Source organism: Leptonychotes weddellii, chromosome 6, assembly GCF_054177405.1.
Source record: "Leptonychotes weddellii isolate Sample4059 chromosome 6, ASM5417740v2, whole genome shotgun sequence".
Lineage (NCBI taxonomy): Eukaryota > Metazoa > Chordata > Mammalia > Carnivora > Phocidae > Leptonychotes > Leptonychotes weddellii.
Window position 1 is genome coordinate 71,252,504 of NC_138374.1, and position 18,062 is coordinate 71,270,565.

The following is an 18,062-nucleotide window of genomic DNA, read 5'->3' on the forward strand; positions in this document are numbered from 1 at the left end:
GACGCGGGACTCGATCCCAGGACTCTGGGATCACGACGATCTGATCAGACAGAGAAATATTTTCTCTTGTTCTACCACAGAGAAGTGTCCTCTGTTAGGAAGGATATAGAGGGGCACCTGGGTGGCGCAGTCGGTTAAACGTCTGCCTTCAGCTCAGGTCATGATCCCGGGGTCCTGGGATCGAGTCCCGCGTCGGGCTCCCTGCTCAGCGGGGAGTCTGCTTCTCCCTCTGCCCCTCCCCCTGCTCATGCTCTTTCTGTCTCAAATAAATAAATAAAATCTTAAAAAAAAAAAAGGAAGGCTATAGAAAGTTAATGTCTGGCTATTGACAGTGACTGGCCAGTAATCCCTTCCCTTTTTTGCAGGAAAATCTCAGTGTTTACTTACACAGAGTCTGAAACACCAGCCCTGTCCCCTCAGCTGTAAGCCCATGCCTGCCTGGTAGTTTTGGGGACCAGACATAATAGCCCCATTTCGGGATCAAACGTACACGGCTTTGAAGCTGGCTCTACCCGTCTTAGCAGTTGACCTTGGGCTCAGAACCTTCTTGACTCCCAGTTAACAGTGGGCTCGGTACAGCTGTTAACACCCACCTTGCTGTGTTGTGTACACATTAAACGGAAACTAACGTCTGTGCAGCAGGAGGCACTGTCGTGACTAGATCCTCAGTAAATGAATTAAATTGAGCATGTCTTTTGCTTGTTTTAGGTGGAATTTCCAGTACATTTTCCTATAGGAGCAATGTTAAGAATGAGGTTTGAGCAGAGTGTTAGAAAAACTATTAACGTTATACTTGAGACCAATCATAAGTTAAATAGGCTTTTAAAGGCTGGCCAGAGAAGCCAGTGTCTATGTTTTGTCTCTCATGAGATGCGTTTCAAGTGCTGCATGAGAGTTCATTGACTTCAGACTTTAGAAGTGAACTTTTAGAATGTAATTTATTACCAGGCTGAGGGCTGTTTAGATAACCTTTTGCTCAGACATAAAATGGAATTTCTTGACAGGCAGTAGTGTTTTTCGGGCAAATGAGCCTTCCTTTCTACTTTGGGGAGGTAAACTCACCTTCTGGAGACCTTGCTGTTCTTCCCACCAATCCAACTAGGTAGTTCTAGTGTAGACTGGCCAAACAGGAGACCTTGACCACTGGGTGGGCGCATGGCCCCGCGTGGGACCAGGGTGAGTTTTCCCTGAGACTCTGTACAATTACAGCTGTGGAATAGTCCCTCTCGGTGGCAGAGCTGGGAGTTAAGTGGAAGAAGACAGATTTCAGGAAGGGAGAATGGAACCAATCTATAGAAGCAGAGGTACCATCTGGTCCTGGTGGGGTTCATGTTGAGTTGGTCCTAAAACCCAGCTGCCCCTATGGCTTTTCCTGTTGCTGGGTTACGTAGAGTCAACACATTCCACCTTGCTCTTATTTATCTATTTTTTAATTTTTAAAAATTTATATATTTTCAAGTTTAAATTCAGTTGCTTAACATATAGTGTATTATTGGTTTCAGGGGTAGAGGTCGGTGATTCATGAGTCTTACATAATTCCCAGTGCTCAGTCCATCACGTGCCCACCTTGCTTTTACTGGGGATGCCTGAAGTGTCACTTCTCTTACCCGCAAGCTAGAGAATGGTGACTAATTCATCTGTTTCGACTTCGCATATATAAAAAGTTGTGTCTTTGTAATGGCAATTATAATAAATATAATTACATAGTAGGGCAGCTGGTTTATGACATAGCTTTTTGAGAACAATAGTAGTGTTTATTCCTACCTCATAAAAGCAGAAACGTATTAGATTAGCACTAATCAAAGGATACTAGTAACTGTGTGTGTGTGTGTGAGAGAGAGTGAGTGAGAGAGAGAGAGAATGACTCTTAGAAGACACTGATGGTCACCAGAGGGGAGGTGGGGGGATGGGGGACACAGGTGATGGGGATGAAGGAGTGCACTTGTCTTGATGAACACTGGGTGATTAAAATTAAAACTTAAAAAAAGAGAGAGAATGACTTTTTTTTTTTTAAATGTTTTATTTATTTATTCATGAGAGTCAGAGAGAGAGAGAGAGAGGCAGAGGCAGAGGGAGAAGCAGGCTCCCCGCCTAGCAGGGAGCCCGATGCGGGACCCGATCCCAGGATCCCGGGATCGTGACCTGAGCCAAAGGCAGACGCTTAACCATCTGAGCCACCCAGGCGCCCAGAGAATGACTCTTGATAGGAGTTTGCTCTAAGGCAAATATCTTATGTTTGATTTTAAACCATATAAACAAATACATCAGATGGTGCTCATAGTTACAAGTTGCCTTGAAGAACCGCCTTGTGCTACCGTTAACGGGAGCACTAGTAGGTAAACAGATGTTCGTGGTTCTCCCATGTACACTGAGGGAGACCTTTAAGGAGGAATTGGTACTTTGACCAGGTTGCCAAATGTGTGTTTATGTGTGCCTTACTAGAAGGGGGAAGATAAAATGCCTCTGTTTTCTTCAGTGGGTTAGTGTTGGAGGAACGGAGATTTTATGTGATGACACTCTTTTGTAAACTCTACTTCCCTGTAGGAAGTATCCGATTTGCTCTCTCAGTAGTCGCGTTCTGTAATGTTGGAACATGTCAGAGAGAGCAAAGAAACACATCTGCCGCTTGAGTTCTGCGTGCCAACTGGTTTGAACAGCTATAATATTTGCTTCTTCTTGATGTGTCAGCAGTTGGAAGGAAAGTTTTCCTTTCTCCTTTGTGGCTGTTACCGAACCGAAGCATCAGTTATATCAACATGACTGTATTCAGAATTGGCTGGGTCCTGAGAGGGGGGAGCGGATACAAAGCCTTTGAGACACAGTCTCTTCCTCAGATGGACTTTTATCATCTGGCCAGAGAGAAGGGTCAGGGGGGGATCGCGAATCGAAGGAAGATGCTAAGGTTGTGTCAGTTTTGAGATGGAGGTATGAAGAATAAGGTCTGTAGGCATTTGGAGGAAAGGAGAGCTCTCCAAGCCTTGAGTGAGTGGCGGGGGCGGGGGGCGGGTTCCAGAAAAAGGAAGGGTCTGGAAGGTCACCACTAGTGTGAAGAGTGAGTCGGTCTACAGCCAAGGGGTGTGATGTGGGCCTCCATGTGGAGGTGTACTGCGCCCCCTGCTTTAGGGGAACAAGTAGACCAGTTGCCTTATTTGACGGAGAGTTTTTAAGGTGGACAGTGGGGGTTGGAAAGGTGGAGGCGGGTGTCTGAATGAATATCATGGCATTGGGCACATGGGCTAATTGTCACTTTTTGTGAACTATACACCCATAGTCTCTACTACTGATAGTTTTGTACTGTAGGCAAAAAAGACATCCTAGAAACAGTACGTTTTAGCAACATTGGCAACTTTGTCCTTATTTTGGAAGCATAATAAGGATTATTGTAAACATCTTTCAACTGCTTTGAGTTAATGAATGCAGATAGACATGTATGAAGCCCTCCTTCCTGGACAGAGCACCCATTCCGTGAATTTTAAGCTTGACTGGGTCCTAGGCAATAGAAACAAAGTAAATCATCTCTCTCTTTTCTGGATGGCTACCTTGCCCTTTCTCTTTCACGTTTGTATCTCGTTGTATCTGCATACGCCTGCCCACGCAGACAATTGCATTTTTCAGGCTGCAGGTGTTAAGTTTCCTGAGTTGCCTGCATACACACCAGTTTTATAAATACAGCCTTCCCATATAAAAGAGCTGCTATTCTTGGTGTAACAGCCAACATATTATCAGTTTGGCCAGTATAACTGGTTATAATAATTTTGTAAATAGAAAATCACTGTGCTTAAAAATACATATTAATTTGCATGAATGTTTGAGGAAACTTGCCTATAAAGCAAATGTTTTCCTTTTGATCTCTACTATAAAACCACAGCTGTTTAATTGATAGAGGGAAGGTTTATGACATGGTGGCTGGGCTTTCACGTTTATCCTGTGATGGTGATGATGCCCTGGGAGCACGGAGGGAGGGGATCTGGCAGCTGGAAGAGCAGTCGGGGGACACTCAGCCTTGGTGACCTGGCATGGGGGAATGAATGTCTGAACCAGGAATGGGAAGAATGGTACAGATACGGGGGACACAGTAGGAGGCTGTCATCATACCTGTTGATAGTGAATGAGAAAGAGAGAGAGAGAGCACTCAGATGACTCTAGAATTTAACTCAAAGCTTCTAGGATGATGAGATTACCTTTATGTGAAAGTCAAAGAGAGATTTTTCAGCTCCATCAACTAGACTATGGGCCAATTTATGCCTGTTGCTAAGGATAAATAGGAGGTTATAGGCTTACCTTGTGCCTGCCCTTTTTTTTTTTTTTTTTAAGATTTTATTTATTTATTTGACAGAGAGAGACACAGCGAGAGAGGGAACACAAGCAGGGAGAGTGGGAGAGGGAGAAGCAGGCTTCCTGCGGGGCAGGGAGCCCGATGCGGGGCTCGATCCCAGGACCTTGGGATCATGACCCGAGCCGAAGGCAGACACTTAACAACTGAGCCACCCAGGCGCCCCGTGCCTGCCCTTTTTGACCATAAGTTGGTCTTTCGGGTGGAAGAACTCATGGAGCCCTTCAGAGAGATGAAGTGGTTGACTTAGAGCAGTGCTCCTGGTCACTTGTGGGCACAGCTGGGATTAGGGACTCCTGGTGCAGTGCTCTTTCCACTCTTCCATGCTGGTTTGGAGAAAATCCCATTTTAGAAGGGGCCTTTGATCTCACTTTAGATCTGATCTTTGGCTAATGAATATTTTGAAGAATTTTTGGCCTATAGAATGAATGATTGGTTCTAAAAAAATACGAGGAAGTTAAATTCGTTAAATTCGGGAGATTGTCTCCAAAGCCAAGAAGGTTTAATTTATAACTTAAAAAAAAAAAAAATTCTTCCTCTGCTAAAACTCTACCCCCACTAGCCATCAACTCATTTCTTAACTAGCGGTTAAGAACCTAGCGGTTCTGGAGTCTTAAGTGATTTGCCAATTCCCAGTTACCTAAAGTTTCCTTTAAATATTTTTATTCCATAATGTTTAGGGCACAGTAACCCAGATGGAATGAATATTTGCAAAATCACTCTTACTTTTTTAAAAGTTGGTTTACTGTGGCATGAATGAAATCGTTTCAATTTTAAGCCTTTTTTTTTTGGTAGTAAAATTCCTATTGTTAAGAACACCAAATCCACAAATCGTAAACCAAAAGTTTTTTTATTATTATTATTATTATTTTACCACTTAAATAAAGGATTCAGACCACACAACACCAAGGTACTATTCCAGCTCTAAAGTTATTTGGATATTTTAACACTGAAAAGAATTTTTAAAAAAATGATAGCCTAGTTTTCCCTAGTTTTGGAGATTGATTTAGAACTTGGATAAGACAGCACTGAGTGTCCGCTGTATGGCAAGCACTGTGCCCAATGCTTTGTGCGTATTACTACATATACGCTGTCCCATAAACTGTCAGGTGGGCATTTTATCAAACCTCCCTCATTGCAGATAATTAACTTGCCCAAGGTCATTCGGTGTCAGAGGTCAGATCTGAATCTGCCGTGATGCCAGATCCCATGCTCAGGACATCCAGAATGCCTAACTCAGGAGCTTTTTCTTAAAGCAACAGAAATTAACCTACATCCATGGATCCAGTATGTCATGACAAGCTTAATTCTTGTTTTGAAAGAGTTTTTGAAGAGCCATCTACCATTTTCTTGGAAGTTGCTAAAGGCTGAAGTTGGGAAAAAAACCAAAACAAACAACTTCTTTTTTAAAGGCTGATACAAATCAAGGCAGGAGAGTTCCGCCTTAGCCCACAGTGAACACGCTTATTGGTTAGGATCGCACGGGCTGACTCATTTCTTTTTCGCTGTGTTAGAGGGCCACACCCTGCATTCCGAAAAACCGAATGCTGCCCGGCCACACCCGCGGCCTCCCCGCCGGAGCCTCCGGGGTCGGAGCCGGCGCGCCTGCTGCCTGCCCGGCTCCTGCGAGGGTGTGAGTGTCTGTGTGTGAGTGTCTGTGCACGTCGGCCGGCCAGGCCGCGGGAGAGGCGCGGGAACGGGGCGCCCCCCCGCCGCCCCGCCCCCGGCCGGAGCCGCGCGCTCACTCGGCGCCCGGGGAAGTCCGTCCGCCGCGACTGCCTCGGGGGAGGAGAGACGTAAGTGTGCGCGCTCTGGGCCGGGTGGCCGGCCGGGGCGCCCGCGGGGGTGCCCGCTGCAGCCCCGCGCTCGCCGGCCTGACTGCCTTGCAGAGCTGTCCCGGGAACGCGTGTCCCCGCGCCACAGCCGGGCCACACCGCCCTGTCGCCGAGTGCGCGAGGACTCTCGCCGTGCCCTTGCTGAAAGGGTGGTTCGGGGGAGGGGGGCGGGGGGCGGCCGCGAAGGCCCCGAATGTGGGGGGGGTGCTTCGGAGAACCAAGGAGCAGGGGGTGGTTTCGCTCTGGGGTTACCGGACAGGCCCAGTGGAGGCTTTCGAGGGAGTGGGATTGCATTTACAGTTAGGTTACTAAGTTTTGGGGGAAGTTCTCTCTCAGACTCCAGTCCCTGTCGGGGTGGGGGTGCGGGGGGCGGAGGTCCTTGAGCTAACTCCTTGGGCTGGCGGGGAGCTGCTGTGAGTGAGATCTGTGCTGGGGCCAGAAGGAGGCACGTGCGCCTCGTGTTTTTGGAATGAGCATGTTTACTCCACAGCTATGCTCTCTATTTAGTGTGGCCAGTAGTTGCTCCAGTGGAATTTGTGGAAATAAATACCCTGATAAGAATGCATGGGACTTGCTCCCCCTTCCCCGTTTGTGTTTGCTCTGTGCCCTTGTGAAGTTACACCCAAGAGAAGGGCAAGAATAGGGAGACCTGAGCTCCAGTTCCATTCCATTCTTAATCCGGTTGCCTTGCCACTTTAAAATTGACATAGAAATAACGTCGTGGATCTTTTTTAAAAAATCTTCCTATGTAAGAAGCTACTCAGCAAGCGCATAGAGATTTGTATGGTTTTTTGTTTGTTTGTTTGTTTTTTTGCAAGAGGACGGGGAGGTGTAGGGACAGGAGAAGCAGAATCTTGTGATTATTCTGTTTGACTAAGGGTGGACACAGTGCAACAGACATTTATCACCATCAGAAACACTGGCTGTACTGGAAAGGCAGGCTGAAGACATGCTGGTAGCATAAAGGATGACAGGAAAATTGTAAATTGCATTATGAAGTTACCACCATGAATTACGAAGTTATGAATGGTATCCTTATACTTCATTTGTGAAGATAGAGACTAAAGAGTAAAGTTCTTTGCAGCTGACATTTTCAGTCTATGAAGGAAAAACTTCTCTAGAAAGAAATCCCTTCTAAATGTACTGAGTAAAGTTTTGGGTAGAATTTTTAATGTGTTACACGTTGAGCTCCTAGTAGCGCTCTTTCCAAGTTCATAGGCTTGATCAGCTCAGCTGCTTTGAGTTTGCCTCAAGTGCCTCTGTGTGAGATGGGGATCCCAGTTCTTTTGAGAAACAGCCTGTGATGTTGAAGTCCGCTGGGGTAGTTGGAAAAGCGCCCCCTCAGATGGTGAGAAGGGGAAGATACTTCGTTAAATCTCTAAGATGTCTAAAATCTAAAGGGGTGATTAAATTTAGATTTTTGATTTGAGTTTTACCTAGTCTTGTGACAGAGCTGAACATTTAAGGACCTGCTTATTATCAGGCAGCGAGATGCTTTGCACCCACTACCTCGTTTAATTTGTACAATGATGCTGAGAGAGAGCGGTATTACTGTCTTTGTTTTATAGTTGAAGAAGCAGCTTTGGCAAGGTTATATAATTACACCGGAAGGTAGCATTTAAGATTTGTAATTTTTCCCATGCAGCTCCAGTTGCTTCTAACATAGCGTTAATTTTTCTGCGCAAGATAATCCAGAGGAGTTTCTTTGTTCAAAGCAGATTTTTTTGGTGAGATTTTAAAAGCTCCTCGTTGCCCCAGTGCCAAAATATCAAAGTTCAAGGAATGGTGCATTTACTCTGGGAGCTCCTGGTTTTCAAATATTAACTAAGCAAGCCCTGTTCTTGACGAGCCTGTTAACACACATGGCGGCCTCACCATTAGAGACTTGGGCTGACTTTGTTCTCCTTTTTTTCCCCTGAAGCCCTTTTAGTTCTGGACTTGCATATTCTTCGTGCCCCTCACGCACCGGGTGCAGCCCAGGCGCTAAGCAGCTGGGGCCGCGGCAGTCCAGGGTCACTATCTGTGAGTGCGCACCAGCAGTATTTTCTATGCTACCCAAAATGCTTTTAAGTTGTTTTTTGGCACTTAGGTTAGTGTTGAACCTGTTTGCTAAGAATGGTGAGGTCACGAACGGCACACTCTGTGAGTGCTGGAACTCTTCTCGTTAGTGTGTCTCGCCAGGGGCAGCCGCTACGGCGAGGGTGCATCTGCTGGGCCGGCTTCTGAGAAAGAGAACAGTGTCACTTGTCTTGGAAGGCCGTGAGCTACGGCATCTGTGCCAGAACCCAGAGCCAGGTGTCGCTCCCACTGCCACCTCATCACTGTCGCCATCTATTTGACACAGAACACCCACCCACTTTGTGAAGCAAGCTAGGGATGCCGCGGCTCCTCAGAGCTCTCTGAGTCCTAGCTGCGTTAAGTGACTTGAGTTCTTGAGGATGTTGAAAGCACATGCCGGTGTGATGATAAAACCACTTGGGGGGTAATCTTGTGAAAATCGTGGAAAGGAGGAAGTACGCCAGGCAGCTTGATTTTTCAAAACTGGGGACGTGGTAAATTCTGGAAACTTGGTATTCAGGGCTTATGTTGGTATCTAGCAGAATTGTAAATGACATTTTTGAAAAGGTGGATGGGGACGGATTTAGAGAGAGGGGTGATGACCCACGTCCAGAATCACTCCTCTCCATCTGGCCTTATTTCTTTCTTGGTAGTTACTGGACAGGTACATCAACTTTGTCATGCATGCTGACAGGCCTGCTTCAGCCGGACGTTTAACAAAGTGCTACATGTTCTTTACTCGAGGTGGACATGTGTAGATTGGACAGCAGTATAGATATAAGTGGGTTTGTGTTTTGCCATCCCCAGGAGGGATGGCCAGTAGGGTGATGTCAGACCGAGCTAGGTGCCAACAGTGGGGGCAGTTGATACAGCTGGAGGAAAAGGTCTTTCACTAAGTAGAGGTGGACTGTTCAGCACCAGGGAGGCGACAGCCCCTCAGTTCTCTGGGGCACTGGAGGTAATGGTTAAGAACAGGGACTCTGGGGGAGCCTGGGTGGCTCAGGCGGTTAAGTGCATCTTGGGCTCAGGTCATGGTCTCGGTGCTCAGTGGGGAGTCTGCTTGTCCCTCAGCCCCTCCCCCCATTCCTGCTCGCTCTCTCAAATGAATAAAATCTTAAAAAAAAAAAAATAACAGGGACTGTGGCCTGACCTTGGGCAGGTTGTTTGAGGGCTCTCTGTCTCCAGTCTCTTCATTCATAAAATGTGGATAATACTACCTCTTTCATAGGGTTGTTGATGTTGAAGGATTAAATTAGATTGATAATCCATGTGAAGTGCTTAAACAACCGAGCCCGGTGGTAAATTGTGCTTGTTGGATGTCGGATGTGGGTCTTCTGTTGATGCTCGTGCTCGTCCTACTTTGGGCAGTGCTGTGTACATTTCTCAGTTTGTGTGTCGGTGTGGGCCCAGAGCGGGGTACTCCGGTTTGGGCGACGGTCTAGAAACTTTGAACAGAGGTTGACAACCCTGGGGATGTCCAGCCTAGTGTGACAGCTGGGGGAATGGGACTTGCCTCCTGCCCAGTTGGGGTAGAGCTCGTCACATTCTCAGTCTGGCACATTTTATCTGGTCTAACAAGTGCTTTCTCTTCAGGAGCTATAGCTTGGTGTCCTAGAAGTCTCCGTCAAACGAGGATTTAGAGGAGCTCTTTCTTCCTATGGGTATAATCTTGAACCAGCGATGTGATCTTAGGCACTTAGCTAAACTCAGTGGTTCTCATTGGGTGCCGGGGACGGGCGGTGAGGCCAGGGGTACCGCCAGCCTGCTGCCGTGCGTAGGACAGGCCCCTCAACTCGAATTGTCCCATCCACGTGTCAGTGGCACTAAGGTTGAGGAACCTCATTCATGGGTTTCTATATGTGAAATGTGAATACCCCTCTTTGCTTTAGCAATATCCCAGAGTCGCTTTAGAAGTAGGTTTACGAAAGGGCCTTTGAGAATTAATGTGTTCTGGAGTGTGCAGATGCGCGCAGCGTAGACGTTTTATCAGCAGCAGCCCAGGAAGATGGCATTTGCCCTGTTCCCTGGAGGAAGATAGCGCGGTGCTTCGAGAGAGTTAGAGAAGCCTGTGCTTGCTTCTCAGCTATACTGATTTAACCTGCTTTGTGATTTGGGGCACGTTTCTGTATCTGGGAGAACCCAGTCCCTGTTTCATAAGAGTTGCAGGAATCAACAGGGCACCTTTGGAAAGCTCTCGGCACAGTTCTTAGGCACAGGAGTGAGCCATTGTTTTTAACATTCGCTTTTGGTTTTTTTTGGCAGTGGGGTTAGCCCCTGCTTGTTAAAATGGATGACTTGGGGGCGCCTGGGTGGCTCAGTTGTTAAGCATCTGCCTTCGGCTCAGGTCATGATCCCGGGGTCCTGGGATCGAGCCCCGCATCGGGCTCCCTGCTCCGCGGGAAGCCTGCTTCTCCCTTTCCCACTCCCCCTGCTTGTGTTCCCTCTCTCGCTGTGTCTCTCTCTGTCAAATACATAAAATCTTTAAAAAAAAAAAAAAATGGATGACTTGGAAAGAGGACGAATAAAGAAAGTGGATTTCTAATAGTTAAAAGATAAAAACCGAGAAGGGTTCCTGTGGCCAGAAGTTCGGAGAGGTTCCGTCTTTGGCAGTGTTCGCTGCGGCCCTGCGGGGAAGGAGCTAGAGTCCTCTACCGCACGCGGGGCTGGAACTAGCCAAGAGGATCGGTTCTGTGTTTGTGAATTGCTCCACCGTAAAAACTTGGAACGTTTCTCTTAAGCAGTGCAGTCAACTCCATTTCTTCATCCTACTCTTGACATGATTGATGCTTTCTTAATATATTGTCTAGTGCCTTAAGATACAAGCCACACACCCAGCCACGTATACACACGTGTGTCACCTTTGCACTCTTACTGACTTCCTGTCCCCACTCAGCCTCCCCACCAAAGATGAAGCAGACGTTTCATGTGATCGCTCTTCCTGCCACCCCCACAGGTGGACCGGCCATGGAACTGGGAGTCTGGAGGCCATCCACGAGTCCCACTGTTCTCCTGCCGTCGTGGCAGCCCGTGGCATATCCATGAGATCAGCTGACAGTTCATGCATTTGACTGCAGGGTGATTTTTGAGATGAGCCTTGGGTGGAAACGCCACCTTGCCCACTGTGGGCACAACGCACCTGCCATCTCCTTTGTAAGGGAGAGCTTTCTGCAGCCCTGTTTGTCTTCGGCGCAGTCGTGGAAAGCTCCCTGGCTTAGAAAGAGGCTCTTCATCAGGTTGGAGGATTGAAATTAGTTTGTGAATTTTTAAAGAAATTTCATTATCTCGCTCCGGTTCCCTGCTGCAATTGGACGGACTTGTTGAAATCTAGCACACGGGACGTGACCCTCACGTGGGGCAGGTGTCAGTGTGCCACCTCCAGCAGCTTGCCTCTCTCTGGGTATCTGGAAAGCCGTCCTGCTGGAGCAGTGGAGAGACCCCCGCCCCGTAGACCACTGTAGCCACAGTCTGGGTGGACTCAGAATGACTTAGGCATCAAAACCCGTTCTGTGAACTTTGTCACACAGACCAACCCTTCATGCAGTGCTTGGAGGCCTTCCTGAAGCCAACCTTCAGGCTTACTTTAACCCTCCCGATTGTACAGAAATAGAAGGTGATGTTCTGGACTCTCCTGGTCTCTCGCTGCCCCAGGGTCGCTGGGTTTAAAGCAGGACTGACAAACACTCGGTGGTTCTAACAGAGAATCCTGAACTGGGTACACGGAGTTGCAGAGCTCTGTGGGCTCAGAAGGCAAGAGTTTGATAATCGAGCCAAGCCAGACGTCAGGTTACTAGCAGACAAAAGAGATGATAGACAAATTACAATTTAGGTGGTCCCAGTGAGCATAGTTCTTGAAGCCCGATTAGGTGATTTCTCCCCTCTGGGCTCAGCCCCATCACTTTGCTTTCCCAGATGTGGATGAGGCTAGAAATTCCACGAACTGCTACCTGGGTGTTGAAGGTGCTTGAAGACTGTGTGTATTTGCAAGGCCCCCGGGCATCCACCCAGTGGAGTTCTGCACCGTTTGCTACCAAAATCCCAAGTTCTAGACTTGTGTTGAGTCAACAGATGTTAAGATAGATTTCTTTGCATTTTGAAAGTAGAGTCCCGCCGAAAGGCCCAAACGCATTTTAGACACAGAAGGAAATTTAAAATGTCACAGTAGAATGGGACAGTATACCTCATTACCCGTGTCTGTGAGCTTGTGTTTTTAGTTTGAAGAGTTTAAACTTGGTGTTTCATGAATTCTTTGATGTGCTAATAAATATTCCTTGTGGGTATAGTTTGTCCCTTTTATTTATTTATTTATTTTTTTAAAAGATTTTATTTATTTGACAGAGAGAGACAGCGAGAGCAGGAACACAAGGGGAGTGGGAGAGGGAGAGGCAGGCTTCCCGCCGAGCAGGGAGCCTGACGTGGGACTCGATCCCAGGACCCTGGGATCATGACCTGAGCTGAAGGCAGACGCTTAACGACTGAGCCACCCAGGCGCCCCAGTTTGTCCCTTTTAAAAGAGGTCCCTCCCCCTTCCCGGAGGGACCGAGGCAGTGCAGAGACTCCTGGCTCCTCGGGCAGAATTAGCACTTGGTTCAGGTAGTCCTTAGTGGGAAAGGGCGTTTGGAGATGAGTTCGCAGATGTGGAGCGTGTAGCCGGGGCGGGAGAGTGAGTTGGCAGGGCCAGCCTGGCCTGTCTTCGGGGAGGGTGCCCTGCTTCTAGAAGACGCCAGCTCCGGTCTCTCGGGGGAACCCTGTCCCTGGGCTGGGGCCGTCTGTGAGCTTTTGAGATCAGACCTTCGGGTTCCAAACCTGACTCTGCCTTGCCCTAGACACTGAACACCGCGGAGCCCAGCCCGACCTCACCGTGTGGTATCGGACCACGCGGGGACACCGCATATCTCTGTCCCATGCCCGCTGTGCGTTCTTGTGATTGCTCTCTGGGCCCCTTGTGAATTGTGATCGGCAGATTCCAGCATCCAGTCTAATGCGATGGACCACATTTCCCACAGCAAGGTGTTAAATTGGCATTTTTATTTTAATGTCCCCATGAGCGTGGTTGGCAGGTCCCGCCTCCTGATCATCTGATCAACTTATTTATGAATCGCAAGGTTAAGGGGCCAGACTGGCGAGCCCCCGCCAGGTGACAGTGGGCTGGAAGCACCAGCTTGCTTCCCAGTGGCACTTGTCTTCACCCTGCGTGCCCTTTTCTCTGTGACTGGTAACATAAGAGTGTGATGATCGTCGTAAGGCTAGTACTTTGCTTCTTAGAAAATGTAGAGAAGAGAAATGAGCATAACTGAGTGCTTATTCCTGCTGGAAATGTGGTGTTCTGGTGTGGGAGTGACTCATGTGAGCATGAGGAAAGCAAACCAGAGTCCGCTGTTATGGTTACAATGTAAACGAACTCATTCCTACTCTGCTGCTTAGCATATCCTGTGTTTCTTGTTTAAATTGCACAGATTACCAGACCCCTGGAGAAGTCCCCAGTCAAAGCAGCTCTTAGCCAGAATTTCACTGAACTGTTTGCACTGTGGTTTTGCGTTGCTAAGATTCTTACAAATTTTAAATAAATAAAAGTAAATAAAGTTTAAAATAAAAGAAGTCTACTTTTATTTGGCTATCGAGATAATATGCCCCAGTCTTGGGCATTTGGGTTCCGGAAGTTGTGGTACTTTTAAAATGTATTCGTATAAGACTGTCCTTTTAATATTCGTATATTCACACCGATGTACTGAAACTTTTCCCGCAATTAACTGTTGCTGACAGTAATTGGTGTTTGTACTGTTGCACATATGTGGGAGAAATACCAGTCCTGGGACAGTCGCCTTCTTAAATCCTTAGCCTTTACGTCCAGGAGCAAAATTGTCAGGAGAGTCAGGAGCCTGCTGTCGTTTACTTTGATCATGTCCCTGTCAAAGGCAGAGATGTGGAAATTCAACATGTCCAGCCCAGAGACTAGTCATCAGTCCAGACTGAGGGGACTGCCTTTCACACTTTTACAGTGTCCCCAATGCCAGGAGGGCCAGAAGAATGTCTTAGGAAAACCACTTCAGCCCAGGAAGACTGCAGGGACTCCTCCTGGGAAGGGAGCAGGGCTGGGGCATTGCCCCAGGGAAGCGGCAGGCCTTCTGCCCACTGGGTTGGGGAACACGGAAAACAGCAAGAAATCTCCCCTTCTCCCTCTGCACGGAGAGCTCCTCCCCTCCCTGGCCTCTACTCCAGGCCTCTCCTCAGCGGCCCCATGTCCTCCAGACTTCCTTCTTCTGCTGCCACTGTGTTCCACGGAGCTTTCGTCTCTGAAAATGTGTTAACCAAATTATCTGAGCGAATTGTGGGTCCGTGTGGGTGGGGTCGGGGGGCCGGGAGTTGCTGTATTTTTAAACTGGGAATAGAATCAGTTCAAGGGGCTCATGCTTTTCCTTTGCTTCTCTCTCCACCTGCCACCCAGAGCACACAAAACCAGCAACACCAGTCCTTCCCCGCAGTGGGGATGACCACGGGCTGCACCGGGCTGCCCGGTACCCTAGCCGCTGGCCACATGCGGACACTTACATTAGATGAAAGTGAAATAAAATGAAAAATTCTGTTTCTTACTTGCACTCATTGCGTTCAAGTGCAAGCCTCGTGGCTCCCGTGTTGGGCAGAGCAGACCCAGAACATTTCCATCATCTGATTCCCGGGAAGATGAGGCAGCCTTAAAGAAAATAGGTAGGAAGGCATTGGATCTGCTTTCAAGGAATTCTGTGTAAACCAGAACATTTCCAGGGCTGAAGGTTGACTCTTTTAGGCCAAATGAAGGTATGTTACTGAAAATCTGAGGTTTCTTCCATTTTAAAGTTGGGATTGTAGCAGAGAGCAGCCAGAGAATCATTGGCCAGCGGGGGGCGGTGGGGGGCGGTGCAGGGTAACCGGTTGGTCAGGGCTTGAAGTCTGCAAATAGAGGGAGTTCGGTGAAATGGCTTCCCCAGCGGAGGCTAGCAGCACACGGAAGAAGCCTGGGGATCACACAGCATCGGGTCCTTGTGGCCTTGGGCTGGAGGAACCGATGGGGGGGCCCGCGATTGGCGCTCAGGGGCGGACCCGGGCTGAAGCCACAGAGGAGATCCAGAGGGGTCTGCGGAGAGGGAGGCGAGACGTGCTCCTGGCAGCTTCTCCATTCTTTGTGCCTCCCATTGGTCAGCTGCCCCACGGCCCTTCCCTGGGGTTGAAGCCAGCAGTCGGGGACAGGAAGGGCCGGGTCTGTGGGCCAACAGGCTCAAGACTGACACAGCTCCGTGTCTGCGAGCTGAGCACCTCTTAAGTGTAGGGTAAACTCCTAATGCCACCCTCCTTCGGGGCATGCACAGTCAAGCACCTTTTCACATATCACTGGGCAAGTGGCATTAACTCGGTTTCTCTGGACGTGGACTCTGAACGCCTTGGGGGGCAGGAACTGTGTCGCACGCGTCGTGGTATTCCAACCCCCTGGCCCATACTGGGTGGGTTTGTAGGTCTTTAACAAATTGGTTGAAAATTTGATCATGAAAGTGTGTTGTTTGGAAGGTTTTTTAACAGAGAACTTTCTATGTTTTTTTTTTTTTTAAGTTCTCATTTAAATTCCACTTAGTTAACATACGGTGTAGTATTAATGTCAGACGTACACTATAATGTTTCAGCACTTCTGTATATCACCCGCGCTCATCACAACAGGTGCACTCCTTCATCCCCAGCACCTGTTTAATCCATCACCCCACCCACCTACCCTCTGGTCACCATCAGTGTGTTGTCTCTGGTAAAAGTCTGTTTCTTGATTTGCCTCTCTTTCTTTTTAACCTTTGCTCTTTCATTTTGTTCTTAAATTCCACACATGACTGAAATCATAAGGTATTTGTCTTTCTCTGACTGACTTATTTTGCTTAGCGTTATGCTCTCTAGACTCATCTATGTCCTTGCAAATGGCAAGATTTCATTCTTTTTTACAGCTGAGTAATATTCCATTGAATATACACCACATTTTCTTTATCCATTCATCTGTCTGTGGACACTTGGGCTGCTTCCATATCTTGGCTCTTGTAAATAATGCTGCTATAAACATCAGGGTGCATGTATCCCTATGACTTAGTATTTTTGTATTCTTTGGGTAAATACCTAATAGTGCAATTGCTGGATCAAAGGGAAGTTCTATTTTTAACTTTTTGAGGACCCTCCATACTGTTTTCCACAGTGGCTACACCTGTTTGCATTCCCACCCACGGTGCAAGAGGGTTGCCCTTTCTCCACATCCTCACCAACACCTGTTGTTAATAATGTTGTTGATTTTAGCCATTCTGACAGGTGTGAGGTGATAGCTCATTGTGGTTTTGATTTGTATTTCCCTGATGAGTGATGTTGAGCATCTTTTCATGTGTCTTTTAGCCAATTGTATGTCTTCTTTGGAGAAATGTCTATTCATGTCTTCTCATCTTTTAATTGGATTATTCGTTTTTGGGGTGTTGAGTTTTATAAGTTCTTTATGTATTTTGGATACTAACCCTTTTTTGGATGTCATTTGCAAATACCTTCTCCCATTTAGTAGGTAGCCTTTTAGTTTTGTTGATTGTTTCCTTCACCGTGCAGAAACTTTTTATTTTGATAAAGTCCCAGTAGTTTATTCTTGCTTTTGTATCCCTTGCCTCAGGGGACATATTTAGAAAAAAGTTGCTATGGATAATGTCAGAAATTACCGCCTGTGCTTTCTTCAGGGACTTTTGTGGTTTCCTGTGTCACATTTAGGTCTTTAATCCATTTTGAGTTTATGGTGAAACAGTTTTTGTGTATGGTGAAAGAGTGGTCCAGTTTAATTGTTCTGCATGTGGCTGTCCAGTTTTCCCAACACCATTTGTTGAAGAAACTGTCCTTTTCCCATTGGATATTCTTTCCTGCTTTGTCGAAGATGAGTTGACCATGTAATTGTGGGTTTATTTCTGGGTTTTCTATTCTGTTCCATTGATCTCTGTTTTTGTGCCTGTTTTGATGATGACAGCTTTGTAATATAACTTGAAGTTTGGAATTGTGATGCCTGCAGCCAGCTTTTCTTTTTCAAGATTGCTTTGACTATTCAGGGTCTTTTGTGGTTCCATACAAATCTTAGGATTGTTTGTTCTAGTTCTGTGAAAACTGCTATTGGTATTTTGGTAGGGATTGCATTAAATGTGTAGATTGCTTTGGGTAGTAATCCACAAGCATGGATTTTTTTCCATTTCTTTGTGTCATCTTCACTTTCTTCCACTGGTGTTTTATAGTTTCAGAGTACAGATCTTTCATCTCGTTGGTTATGTTTATTTCTAGGTATGTTACTATTTTTGGTGTAATTGTAAATGGGATTGTTTTCTTAATTTCTCTATCTGCTACTTCATTATTACTATATAGGAAGGCAGCAGATTTCTGAACATTGATTTTGTACCCTGTGACTTTTCTGAATTCATTTATAAGTTCTAGTATTTTTTTAGTGGAGTCTTCTGGGTTTTCTATACATAGTGTCATGTCGTCTGCAAGTAGTAAAAACTTTACTCTTTCCTTGCTGATTTGGATGCCTTTTATTTCTTTTTGTTGTCTGCTTGCTGTGCCTAGGATTTCCAGTGCTATGTTGAATAAAAGTGGTGAGGGTGGACGTCCCTGTCTTGTTGACTGTAAAGGAAAAGCACTCAAATTTTCCCCATTTCGGATGATGTTAGCTGTGTTTTTTTCACGTATGGCCTTTATTATCTTGAGGTATGTTCCCTCTAAACCTACTTTGTTGAGCGTTTTTTATCATGAATGGATGTTGTACTTCGTCAGATGCTTTTTCTGTGTCTATTGAAAAGATCACATGGTTCTTATCCTTT

General features: G+C 46.8%; 1 protein-coding gene across 10 annotated transcripts in view; it reads left to right on the top strand.

The window, feature by feature from the left end:
* SGMS1 (sphingomyelin synthase 1) overlaps window positions 1-18,062 on the top strand; it is a 235,432-nt gene that overhangs the window by 136,445 nt on the left and 80,925 nt on the right. The window contains exon 1 of one of the 10 annotated variants that reach the window (XM_081824394.1): window positions 5,755-6,129. The exons of the other annotated variants lie outside the window; for them this stretch is intronic. The gene's annotated coding sequence lies outside the window, so the exon portion shown is untranslated. Of the gene's footprint in view, window positions 1-5,754; window positions 6,130-18,062 lie in introns of those variants that run through there. 10 annotated transcript variants of the gene reach the window in all.